The following is a 13962-nucleotide window of genomic DNA, read 5'->3' as shown; positions in this document are numbered from 1 at the left end:
AAGATCGCCAATCTTGGAGATTTTGCGTTTGTTTGATTTTAGCATGCTTTTTTCGTTGTTTCTGCAACAGCGTTCTGACCCGTTTTTTGTATCAAGGCGGATAGCTCCGTCGTTTGGTATATTTGGTATAAATATCTCAATTATTGTCGATACAAATTCTTTGAATTGAAGCCACATCTGGTGTACATCTATTTATTTTTTGAACAGGTATATTTTTCCTTTTTTTTGGAAAATTTGGGAGTTATGGTATTCAGTATCGCTGTGTTCACTAATCGCTGTATCTGTTTTGATGCTCGTTATTGTCTCAGGATCATTTGTTGCTAAGAGGTCAACTGTGTTTACACAACCGTTTATTATTCGAGTGGGCTAATGAACTAATTGAAACTTCCTGGCAGATTAAAACTGTGTGCCCGACCGAGACTCGAACTCGGGACCTTTGCCTTTCGCGGGCAAGTGCTCCACCATCTGAGCTACCGAAGCACGACTCACGCCCGGTCTTACAGCTTTACTTCTGCCAGTATGTCGTCTCCTACCTTCCAAAGCTGTGAGACCGGGCGTGAGTCGTGCTTCGGTAGCTCAGATGGTGGAGCACTTGCCCGCGAAAGGCAAAGGTCCCGAGTTCGAGTCTCGGTCGGGCACAGTTTTAATCTGCCAGGAAGTTTCATATCAGCGCACACTCCGCTGCAGAGTGAAAATCTCATTCTGCAATGAACTAACTGCTCGAAATAATATGCGGAGAATGCGTTTAGCACAGTCGCGGATGATATTATATGCATACCTCCGGATCTAAACATGCATTTTTGCAACATGTCGAGAGTAAATTGAAGTCATCACCAACTATAATTGTATGAGTCTGATGCGTGTTTGAAAATAGTCTCAAGTTTGAATCTTCCAGCAACTGTATCATCCTGGTTGGCAGGTCGGTGAAAGGGTCCAATTATTATTTCAATCCGGTTGCCAAGAATCACCTCTACCTATACTAACTCACAGGAACTACACTCCTGGAAATTGAAATAAGAACACCGTGAATTCATTGTCCCAGGAAGGGGAAACTTTATTGACACATTCCTGGAGTCAGATACATCACATGATCACACTGACAGAACCACAGGCACATAGACACAGGCAACAGAGCATGCACAATGTCGGCACTAGTACAGTGTATATCCACCTTTCGCAGCAATGCAGGCTGCTATTCTCCCATGGAGACGATCGTAGAGATGCTGGATGTAGTCCTGTGGAACGGCTTGCCATGCCATTTCCACCTGGCGCCTCAGTTGGACCAGCGTTCGTGCTGGACGTGCAGACCGCGTGAGACGACGCTTCATCCAGTCCCAAACATGCTCAATGGGGGACAGATCCGGAGATCTTGCTGGCCAGGGTAGTTGACTTACACCTTCTAGAGCACGTTGGGTGGCACGGGATACATGCGGACGTGCATTGTCCTGTTGGAACGGCAAGTTCCCTTGCCGGTCTAGGAATGGTAGAACGATGGGTTCGATGACGGTTTGGATGTACCGTGCACTATTCAGTGTCCCCTCGACGATCACCAGTGGTGTACGGCCAGTGTAGGAGATCGCTCCCCACACCATGATGCCGGGTGATGGCCCTGTGTGCCTCGGTCGTATGCAGTCCTGATTGTGGCGCTCACCTGCACGGCGCCAAACACGCATACGACCATCATTGGCACCAAGGCAGAAGCGACTCTCAACGCTGAAGACGACACGTCTCCATTCGTCCCTCCATTCACGCCTGTCGCGACACCACTGGAGGCGGGCTGCACGATGTTGGGGCGTGAGCGGAAGACGGCCTAACGGTGTGCGGGACCGTAGCCCAGCTTCATGGAGACGGTTGCGAATGGTCCTCGCCGATACCCCAGGAGCAACAGTGTCCCTAATTTGCTGGGAAGTCGCGATGCGGTCCCCTACGGCACTGCGTAGGATCCTACGGTCTTGGCGTGCATCCGTGCGTCGCTGCGGTCCGGTCCCAGGTCGACGGGCACGTGCACCTTCCGCCGACCACTGGCGACAACATCGATGTACTGTGGAGACCTCACGCCCCACGTGTTGAGCAATTCGGCGGTACGTCCACCCGGCCTCCCGCATGCCCACTATACGCCCTCGCTCAAAGTCCGTCAACTGCACATACGGTTCACGTCCACGCTGTCGCGGCCTGCTACCAGTGTTAAAGACTGCGATGGAGCTCCGTATGCCACGGCAAACTGGCTGACACTGACGGCGGCGGTGCACAAATGCTGCGCAGCTAGCGCCATTCGACGGCCAACACCGCGGTTCCTGGTGTGTCCGCTGTGCCGTGCGTGTGATCATTGCTTGTACAGCCCTCTCGCAGTGTCCGGAGCAAGTATGGTGGGTCTGACACACCGGTGTCAATGTGTTCTTTTTTCCATTTCCAGGAGTGTATCTACTTCAATTTCGCTACATGATAAACTACTTATAACAGCAACAAACACGCCACCGTCAACTGTGTTTAGCTCATTCTTTCCGAAAACCATTAGGTCCTTCGCAAAAATTTCGGCTAAACTTATTTCCGGCTTTAACCAGCTTTCAGTGCCTATAACGATTTGAGCATCAGTGCTTTCTATTAGCGCTTGGAGCTCTGCTACTTCCCCAACACAGCTACGGCAATTTACAGTTGTTATGCCTATGATTCCTAGATCTACGTTCTTCCTGTGTTCAACCAGCACCCTTTGAGACAAGTCCACGCCACTCAGCCGCTGCTACACGCGGAGCCGCCTCCTGCGTGTCTCACGCGAGCTGTGCGGCATCTCCGACTCCTTCAAACTGATTATTAGACACGCCCCTTATATAGCCTACCAGGGGTGGAAACAACGCTAAAGACGAACAATACTAATGCATTCTACTTGTCAGAGAGTAGTGCAATTTTAACTGATCATATACAAGCCAGAGATGTGTACGTGAACGAAGTTACATTGATACCAGACCATATCTTCTGGCTACTTCACTTTTATCACCTGACAGTGTATTTTCTATATTTGATTTTTGGTAAGGTGTTTCTCGGAATTTGGACTATCTGAGCCGTTATTTGGGCAAAGTTTAAACCTATACAACGTATCAGGCCGATCCGCTGATGAGGTAGGATCTGTCATTATGATTTTATCTCCGAACAATCGCTTCTTCTCAGTTTGTAGTAAGTTTTTAGACTGGATCTGAAAAACGTGCCTTTACTATTACTATTATTATTATTATTATTATTATTAAGTGCGTCTGGATCTTAATGGATAACACAAAGTATTACGATTCAACCTTGTCAATTCTGATGCTGTACTGATTTTTTGTCGCGATGTTTTTCCCTTCTATAGTCAAATTAGTACCTGTTTCCTTCTCAGTTTCGTTCTCCTAATGCACTACCGTCAGTTTTTTTTCTGTATGAAATTCCAGACAATTTTTCTGGGTTCTTTCTAGATGTGTTTTGACTTATTTAACCAGCGCAAAGCTTCCAGCTGGTCGTGTATTTAAAATTTCTTTGGTAAATCTTGTTGCTGGGAGTCTGTAAATGTGTCCATATAATTTTTCTTTTTAAGATGTCTGCCACGATATAGGGTAATTTTTATGTTCAAGGGATTTTATTCCGTAGACTTGTTCCTTTCTATTTGGGACGAAAATGCTTCCCATAATATTGCGTTTCTCCTTCAGGTTGATTTTCGTGTCATATTTTATATAGAACGTGTGAGTTTAGCTGTTTCGATTTCTGTGTTGCAGTGACAGGCGTCTGTATGTATGGAGAGAAATTTTTTGCTGTAGATGTCGTGAATTTTCACGTAGGCCATCTTCTTCTTCTTACTACTACTACTACTATTATTATTATTATTATTGTTATCATTATTACTTTCAATAGACACTATTACGTTGTATTTATGTTACCATCACCGGAAAATCGTCGAAGAAATTAAGCTCCTTTCATGTCATTAATATGAGAAAAAAATTTTATTACAGTTATAAATATTGGTAATGGTATTATTAATATATGTTGTTAGGCGTGTGTAAGACCATATGAATGCGACGTATTCTGAAAAGTCAACTAGACTGAGTACTTTTATCGTACATGAGCAGTCTTTGTATCGAGCTGTCTGAGAGGTGTGGTATAGAGAATCGACGTTAGGCGAATGTACATCGGAAGAACTTAATAAAATGGGATTTCTTCCAACTTATTACATTACATTAGTTGTAATACATGCATTCTGCGGGGAGTAGGCTCTTTTTAACTTAATTTAAGGGCGTGGAATAAAATGATATTACAGTACTCTATTAAAGTGCTAGTTCTTATTAGACATTAACTTTAAAAATCAAATTTAAGAGTTTGTGAGAAGATATTATTCAGTGGAGTAGATAGTATTGTCCAAGAGAAAGTACTTTAATTGAACCTTAAACACTACATTATCTACATGACATTTAATGTACTCCAGTAGGTTGTTGGATACATTGGTACCCACATGTCTGACTCCTCTCTGCACTAATATTAACCACTTGAGGTTTTTGAACCCTGTGCTATATTCACGCTTTCCACTATTTTTTGTGAAAAGAGGAATATTGATAATGGTAAAGGGCATTAACGAATATATGTATTGTAAAATAGGTATACCCAGCTTTCTGAATGGGTCTCTGCAGGGCGTTCTAGAAAAAACATCACGTATACTTCTTACAACACACTTCTGTATCCTGGAAGTACTATTCTTGTGATTGGCTTGGAAATTATCACATTACTTTCTGTCATATCCTGCGTCACACAGACAAAAGCCTTGGCGAAGTCACAAAATATTGTAAACGGGAACTATTTCTGATGTATCGGTTCTAGTAATTACCTGTCAAGGTAAATATAATTTCTTCAGTTGAGTGTCCTTTTTGAAATCCAAACTGTTTGCTGTTGAGTATGTTTTCCTGTACTAAGTATGTATAAACCCTATTGTACATGAAGTTCTCCAAATTTTTTGAAAATACTGACCATAAAGAGATGGTCAGTAATTCTTCACTGACGCTCTCTTACACTTTTTATGAAGCGGCAGAAAAAAAGACAATAAATATGACATCGGAGAAATCTAAACTACGGTGCATCTCCCACAACCACTCCTCCACTTGACATGCTCAGTATAAGCTGCTGAGCAGCAAACGCACGCTTCATGTCCGGATGCTGGACTAATATCGTCTAACTTCCTGCAGTTTGTAAAATTGTTTTAGCGTGCTTGTTAGCTATATGCTGTATATTGTTTTATACCTTATTTGTCTTACTGTGTTATTACATATATTGTACTTATATGTGTTCCCAATAGCAAAAAATAAATATAAATAATCGAGAAAAAGTACATGACTACTCTTCTAGCAAGGGTGGTTGGAATAAAACTCGTATGCAGCAAACAACGGTATTTTATTGTAACAAATTATACATTTCATTGATAATACTGATTAAATTACAACACATAAATTTTATACGTCGAGCACTTCACCATTTACTTCCATACGAATAAACGATAAACATGGAAACAGTTTACAGCCACACACAATTGACTGAGGATATTTTAAGTCACAACCCTTCCATAGCAGTCTCACTTGCCGTTCACGGGGGTTACATAGCTATGCCTCTGTTTTTAGTTTCTAAAGTAATTTAAAATGTCATTAAGTGTTCAGACATTATCCGAGAAGAAGAAGCTACGAATTACAATAACTCATTTTCCTAAGAACAATATAACTGGAAATGGTGAAGAGTATTGCACAAGGTCTCGTCCAGTAACTGTTGACGAAATGTTCACAGAAAAATTCATACGTCTTTTTTCGAAGAAACAGATAGTCAAGTCTGTTGACTGCAGCTCTCCGATAACGAATCTTCTTTAGCAGTTCGCTCATTTCATGCAAACGTGCAACAAGCAAAACTCATATTTCACTGTCATAAACACTTGCTTGATTACACAATAAGGATCCCAGCAAAGGATTCAGACCAGTATTTTTTTTTAACATATGCAGCACCTCCCTTTCACCATTGATGTGATGTTCATTTCAGATCAAAAAATGGGATATACTCACAAAATTCCTAACCAATTATCTATAAACAAACTTATTTCATTCCTCCATCGTGCCTGATATGCCAGTGTGGTAGTTTCCGTATCATTGTTATCATGTGCGGTGAACTAATCCGAGTCGTATGCTTCATTGGCTGTGTTTGAATGGTGACAGAAAACTTTCTCTTGTGTTAAATGATCAGCAACACTACGAGATCCGGTGAGTTCTTACGAATTGAAAGAGTATCAAGTCGTGAAAAATGATTTCAAAAGCGAAACAAGCTGCTGGAATACGTAAATACGTACAGCCACCCAGTGCTTTCATGAAACATGAGACCAAAAAAACGGACGTTCGAGGTAAGGTGATATGAAAAGATGGACAGTGAAAAATCATTACTTACAAACACTACGTACAGAGTAAAGCTCTCAATTGCTGATACAAGTATAAATAAAAAGTGAACTAAACGCATTTCCTTAGTGTATCGAAAAATGCGATGGATTTTGAAAACAGCAGTGTTTTATGAACTGTTGAACATGACATTAATCCCCCATGTGCATTATGTTCTCTTCCTTGTAATTCATCGAAATTTGAGTTAACTTTTTTGAACTTCGATATTGAACAGGACGTGAAAAGAAGTATATTTCTACAGGCAGTCAGAAATATCAAATTTAGAGAGTTATTTACTTTGCTAAGGTACCTTAAACTGTTATACCGCAGATGGAGTTAATAATGGCGTATTAATGTCCTTGGACTTAAGACTTTTTTGTTTATTTATCAACAAGATTAGAAGCATCTCGCATGAATAGAAAGAAAACAGGGTTTGGTAGTAGCAGTGAAGTTCAACTCGCCTATAAATATTTCGTAACATAGAGTTCAGGTAAGCTTCTTACGTTCCCGGAGACTTTCATTAAAGCAGCTGTAATTTTGTGCTCTGTTTCTGGTCTTTGGTACAGCAATCATTTCTTTCGATTAACTGATTCTGGCCCACTAATGTGCTCGTACCAGGGAATTCACTCACCGGACATTTTACTAGCGACAAAGTGTCGAAACACCACAATTCCCTGCCGTGTTGAATTCACACGATCTCCTGCGTTATATTGGATACCATATAAATATTGTTCAAAGCCTATAATATACTAATGCTGGTAAGTCGTCTTATAGCTGCAGACAATACCTGTATGAAGCTTAGGCAAATGAAAGACGTAGAGAATGGATGGCTGTCATACATATATTTGTTCTACGGTATCGATTTCTTCCACACTGAAGGACTTTAATGGTAATTTTATGTCTGTGGGTGAAGAGGTAGAACAGCTTATAAAAAACCTAAATATGGCTGTTTCACACATTAGTCGAATTTACGTAATTTGAGGAATTCAGTCAATATGGACTGCTTTTTTAAAGCAATTATTGACATTTTGGAGGTTTCCTTTCGTGCGAACAAGTGAGGAATATATGGCTCGTAAGTGCAAATCGTAGTAGGTTAGCTGTACAGAAAACGCTCACCGAAACTGTTGGAATTTTGATAAATCCACAATTTCGTTCAACAATCGCTAAGTTGGAGCTAGTGGTAACTTGGGAACGGCGTTGGTACAGAATTCGCCTACGAAGCTGAAGGTGTGATTTAACAGTCTTTCCAGGAGACCAATGAGGCCTGTACAGTTTCACTGGTGGACCACTGGCACGGCCGCTGAGTGAATACGTTGACTAGATGCAGCCTGCAGTGCCGCGTACTGGAATGACGCAGACGAAGTAGCTGGATTTGTCCTTGAAAGGCGTCAACCGTCCTCATTAATGGCAACCTCACAACTAAGGTACTGTAGTCGTTGAGCGTAGCGACAATCTTTCAAGAAGTGAGACTGAAGTGCAGATTTGAATCACTGAGTAACGTTTGTTACGATTTCAAGAGTTATTCCACACGTTTCACTGTGTTTCGATGGTCGACGTCGTCTCCAAGACTGTGGTGACACAGAATGAGAATAGACAAACCCTGTCAGAGACGTCATTATCAGATTGTACAGGAGCTGTCAGAGATGACGACGGTATAGAAAGCGCCAGTGCCGAGGCGTTGCCGTCACAGTCATGCACAAAGCGAGGTCCGTAAACAATAGTACGGTCCCGGGTTCGGCTCTCGGTCGGAAGCTGCACCGTCACCTACGCCACCTCCAGGTCGGAACCGTCGTCGTCGGCGTCGTGCAGGTGGTGGTGTCTGGGGGCGACCAGCAGCGCCGGGTGCAGCCGCGGGTGCTGCGGGGGCGGCGAGCCGGCGCCCGCTGGGGGCGGCGGGGGCGGCGGCGGCTGCTGGGAGGCGGCTGCGGCGGCGGCAGCCCTCTCCTCTTGCAGCTTGCGCAGCCGCTCCTGCTCCTCTCGTTTCTGCTTGCGCCACTTGGCACGCCGGTTCTTGAACCACACCTGTAGACACACACACACATACTGACGTTATCCTACGAGTACAAAATGCTTACACTAAAAGTTATGCGTCACACTCCTGAATGTTTATACACAGTGCATCAAAGGTCTCGGGGTGACACGAGGTATTTTCGGAAAGTAAGTTCCGGTCGGTCAAGAAATGGAAACCACTGTGGAAATCCAGTAAAGCTTTGCACACATGCGTTCTACAGTGTATCTAGTATCCCTGTCGGTTGCATCACTTCGCTCTTTTCAGTTCTGAGCGCTTGGTGAGCACATAAAGATGTGTATAAAACAGTGTCTCCCGCCAAGTATGAGGTCCTGGTGAGAGATTTCGCCTGTTGTTATGCAACCCACATTACAGAACTTTCAGACGGTTCCTACTTCGTGACAATTGAAAGGTGGCTACACTGAGCCACAGCGCCAGAGATTGCGCCAGAGAGTATTATTTAGCCGCCTCCACAGGCAGTAGTCGTTCAGATGCGGTGGTAGACAGTGCTTGTCGTGAGGTCGGAGTGGAGAGTTCTTGTCGAGATGTCGTAGTGGAGAGTAGTTGTTCAGAAGCAGTGGTAGGCAGAGTGCTTGTCGAGATGTGGTAGTAGTGAGTCGGTGTTGAGATGTTGTAGTAGGGAGTGCTTGTTCCATGTTTTATGCAGTTTTGATGGGCTAGACAGCAGATGTTCGAATGGAGATATTGTAATGATCAGAGTGCTTTTCGTCAATATATATGAAGGTAAAAAAATTCCCTTTTCTTTTATTATTTCAGTGTCTTATTTGTTTATAATGCGTCATTACAGGTTCAGTCAACAAAGCATCTGGCTTGTGTTCTTGTATTAGAGTGTAATTCTGGTTTCCTTACGCAATTACAGTATTTCTATTTTTTTTAATTGCTTCAGTATAAATGGTGTTCAAAATATCTTGTCTTATTGACGAAGAACCGTGCCAGATGTGTACGTTGAATCACACTTCCACACACAGAACAGCTACACTTGTGTTTTGTTGTTTCCTAGGTTTTATAGTTGCTGGGGACTTAATTAATTAATTGTGTTAACGGAAATTTTCTTTCATTCTTTGTTGTTGTTCTATGCAGTCAGATTGCGTACTAAAACTAGTCAGGGCCAACCGTTTACGAGACAGCGTAACCGCACAGACAATAAAATTATTTGTATTTGCATAATCTTAAATATTTAATTAAGCCCCCATGCACAATTCTCGGTCGCAATCTGCAGGGACGATAAAAATCCTCCTGCAGCGTTTTCGATGGGAAGTGTTTGATCACCCGCAATACAGCCGGTAACTGGCTCCCTCTGTGTTTCATCTCTGCTCACATGAACTACTGGCTATGAAGAAAACATTTTCGCACAGCAACTAGCTATAGATGAGCGTAGAGAATTGGCGGGAAGCACAGGCGTCTGCCTTCTATGACGAGGGTACTGGTGTAATGGTACTTGAATTACGTAACCATTACGGCACCTCACCTCAACCTCTCTATACCAGCAATATTCTACTGTGTTTCTGTAAAACAGTTATATTTCTGTGACAACATTCAGATTTGATTTCATTAATGTAGTGGCACTTCGATACATCGACATGTGTATATTGCAATGATATTATTCTTATGTGTATTCCTTCTTTTGTCACTATGATCATTGACGTACTTGTAACTCTGATTTTTGGGCTCGTAAGCGGTTATTAGAGTCAAGCTTTGGTCGTCATGTTAAAAAGACGCAAATTGTAGTCAGTTTATGAAACGTGAACTTTAACAGTGAGGAAGATATTTTCAAGTATGTTTTATATCGTGAAGTGATGTTTTGGAACGAGTTACGTGATATTGCAACAAAAGTAATAAAGAAGAAGTGTAACTTAAATTCGGAGTGCTGATTACTTTTTTACATCACCATTGTCCTAACTTGTTAAAGTTTAATCTTCAAGAATGGTTTATGAATCACATCTATAAAACTTTTGAATGTCGCAGAATAACACCTAGGCCTCTTTGCATCCGAGCTTGGAATCATCACTACCTAGATTTTCGACAGTTGAGCCGTGAGTTCACAACGAGACCAGCGTGGGAAACACGAAAAAATGACTGCCTTGTTTATTCATTATTTCAAGAAATGACTTTATTAACTGTGCTCTAATGACACCTGCCACATAAGATAACTTTGTTGTTGGCCTAAAATGCAATATTTAGCAGCGTGAGCAACACTACAATCAAATTAATTTTTGACCTTTGTTGTGGTAGGGTTGTTAGATTGGAAAGTTCGTATATCGGTGCGACAAATGTCCTAGCTGGAGCGGCGACTAGGTAGAGAAGTAGCTGGAAGGTGGAGCCAACTGTCGCAAATAAAACATTTCTGATTTTCAATGTAGTTTCCATTTCGTGACTGATTGGAACTTACTTTCTGGACAAGCCTTGTAGATCACGTCATGGGAACTAACTTTTGTTAGACATAAAATGTTTGCTGGCACTGCCAAGCACCTTTTTACTGTTAGTTATAACCCTGAGAGGCGGAAGGTCCAACGCACTCTGTAACGTGCATGTTCCTTGCGTGTTGCCTATACTCCAGTCATCTGCTCCGAGTGGAAGGGGAAGCCCTGGCAAACTTAAAGTTTCTGTCTCTCTTTTAAAGTGTCTTTCCCCACTTAGAACACCCATTCATAAGGTTATCGTATTGAGAATTGCTCTAACAATTTCTGGGGGATAGGGGTATCGTGCAGCATAGCTTATTACTGGATGCTGCTAATTACCACATTGCACCATGCGGTATGCAACAGTTTGAATAGTTTTGAAATTTTATTTAGAAATAGAAATCTAGCTTACCTACTGCCTGCGTGTTGTTTGCTGTTGTGCCTGCGAGAAGTCTGCAACAATGTTTTTAAGACGCGAGGTAAGTGGATACTTTACAAGGGCCAGATAACTGTTTTACTTACGTTGTGACTTTAAGGACAAGTCGCATTCAGGTCAGTTAGAGTTCAGTTAAAATTAGGTTCTGTTTAGTCAGAGGTTAGCATACGAGTTTCAGTTCTATAACAGTTTGTAGATACATAGTTTTGGTAGTACGAAGATTTTTTTTATAGAGTGGGAGGTAAAGTGCCAACGGCCTTGCCGCGGTGGTTATACCGGTTCCCGTCAGATCACCGAAGTTAAGCGCTGGCGGACTGGGCTAGCACTTGGATGGGTGATCATCTGGTCTGCCGAGCGCTGTTGGCAAGCGGGGTGCACTCAGCCCTTGTGAGGCAAACTGAGGAGCTACTTGATTGAGAAGTAGCGGCTCCGTTCTCGTAAACTGACATATGGCCGGGAGAGCGGTGTGCTGACCACATGACCCTCCATATCCGCATCCGGTGACGCCTGTGCACTGGGGATGACAGGGCGGCCGGTCGGTACCGTTGGGCCTTCCGAGGTCAGTTCGGACAGAAATGTGAGGTAAAGTTGGGGAAAATTTCATACAGAAACATGTTATGGGGAAGTTACAGTTTCATCAGTTCTGCATGTCTGCGAAAAGCTCTTTTTAAAAAAGTTTCTGCATTGTTTGCGTCATTTGGAACTAATCGTTTAAATTGATGATTTTCATATTATTTTATAAAAAAATTCGTAAATAATACGGCTGTATTCGTACTTGATGTGAAAAGAAGTCGAACTGATATTATATTAAAATTAAATAAGATATTTGTAAACTTCAATTCCTAATTATAATCATCTAAAGAATATTTATAATTAGAAAGATAATGTTAATGTAAAAACGTCCTTAAATTACAAAAGTTTGTATTGTCTAGAGTCATTCGTCAGCATCACTTTTTTTAATTGTCGATGGCGCACAGTTAGTTGGCCACAACAGTTTCACCAAGACATGGCGGATCGGCACCCACATTTTGCAATAATGCTGAAAACCTCACCGAAAATCGTAAGTGAATTACTAGTGCAAATTGCACAACGGAAGTGAAGTTTTAACTCAAGAGATCATTTTTTTTTCTTTTTTTTTATTTAAAAAAAAGCACTGGGTTTGAAATTTCTGAAATGCGGATATCAGGAAAACGAGAAAGATACACTTACTATATAGTTTAGTTAGTCAAGTCAAGTTAGTCAACATACCTTCACCGAAGAATCAAGCAGTATATTGCTCCCTCCTACGTATATCTCGCGAAGAGACCATGAGGATAAAATCAGAGAGATTAGAGCCCACACAGAGGCATACCGACAATCCTTCTTTCCACGAACAATACGAGACTGGAATAGAAGGGAGAATCGATAGAGGTACTCAAGGTACCCTCCGCCACACACCGTCAGGTGGCTTACGGAGTATGGATGTAGATGTAGATGTAGATGAAGTATTTTTATTGTCGCTTCTCACTCCCGAGTATATTTTATATAATGTGCATCGAATCCATTCAAATTTGGAACGGCACACTGATTTGCTACTGAAGCATTTAGCGGTAATGTGAAAATTACAACCAGCGCATACCAGTCCTGACTGGACACCTCAGGCCGGTCTGGTTGTTGATGTAGTCTGTTTATGACGTAAACATTGTGGTGTCAGCAGTCGTACAAATACTTTATGAGAAAGTATGTATTGCTCAGACATCCCAGAAGCTAGGTAAACTCACATGTTCTCTGTACCACTGTTTCCCAGATTATCACACAGTCAACCTGAAATGTAAAGAACAGAAAACTATTAACGTAGTCTGTGACTCAAGATGTATTACCAAAATGCGAATCCAGGATCAGTAAAAGCTCGAAGCACTGAGTCCGGATATTTTTGTTGGATGATCAACTGCATAAGAAATGGATGAACCTGCTGTACGCAAAATGCCTTTTGTTGCTGTATTATCGCCGTCTCGACTCAACATACATCGGATAAAGAAAGAGCGAGGCATGTAGCTGCACCAAGGAAACCGCTACCAGCAACCATATATAACACGGAAACTTACTTAAGATGACAAAAGTCATGGAATGGCGATATGCAGATACTGTATACAGATGGCGTTAGTATCGTGTGCAAGAGGTATAAAAAGACAGTGCATTTCACTTGTACTCAGGCTTTCTATGTGATTACGGCCACACGACGGGAATTGACGGACTCTGGACGCCTAATAGTAGTTGGAGCTAGACGCATAGGAACACGCAAAATGAGGCATCTATGTTTTTCATTTGCATTTGTCTACATGTACGGTAAGGAATTTATCATGTTATCGCTTGAACAATAAAATATTTACTTAGCGATTCCATTTCGGAAATCGTTAGGGAATTCAACATTCCGACATCCACAGTGTGAAGAATGTGTTGAGAATACCAGATAGCACGAACGACGCGGCAACCAATGGTCTCCACTTAGCGACTGCTGACAGACAAGCAGCATAAAGTGAAATAAACGCAGAAATCAACGTGGTACGTACTACAACACATCCATTAGGACAGTGCGGCGAAATCTGGCGTTAATCGGCTATAACAGCAGACGATCTGCGAGACTACATTTGCTAACAGTACGACAGTGCCTCTCCTGGGATCGTAACCATTTCGGTTGGACCA

General features: G+C 42.2%; 1 pseudogene; it reads left to right on the top strand.

Moving 5' to 3' along the window:
• The first annotated feature begins 11528 nt into the window (after positions 1–11528).
• LOC126093126 (5S ribosomal RNA) lies at positions 11529–11646 on the top strand (annotated as a pseudogene).
• Positions 11647–13962: the final 2316 nt, after the last annotated feature.

Source organism: Schistocerca cancellata, chromosome 7 (assembly GCF_023864275.1).
Source record: "Schistocerca cancellata isolate TAMUIC-IGC-003103 chromosome 7, iqSchCanc2.1, whole genome shotgun sequence".
In the NCBI taxonomy this organism is placed as follows: Eukaryota; Metazoa; Arthropoda; class Insecta; order Orthoptera; family Acrididae; genus Schistocerca; species Schistocerca cancellata.
This window is presented reverse-complemented; position numbering and strand designations above follow the sequence as displayed.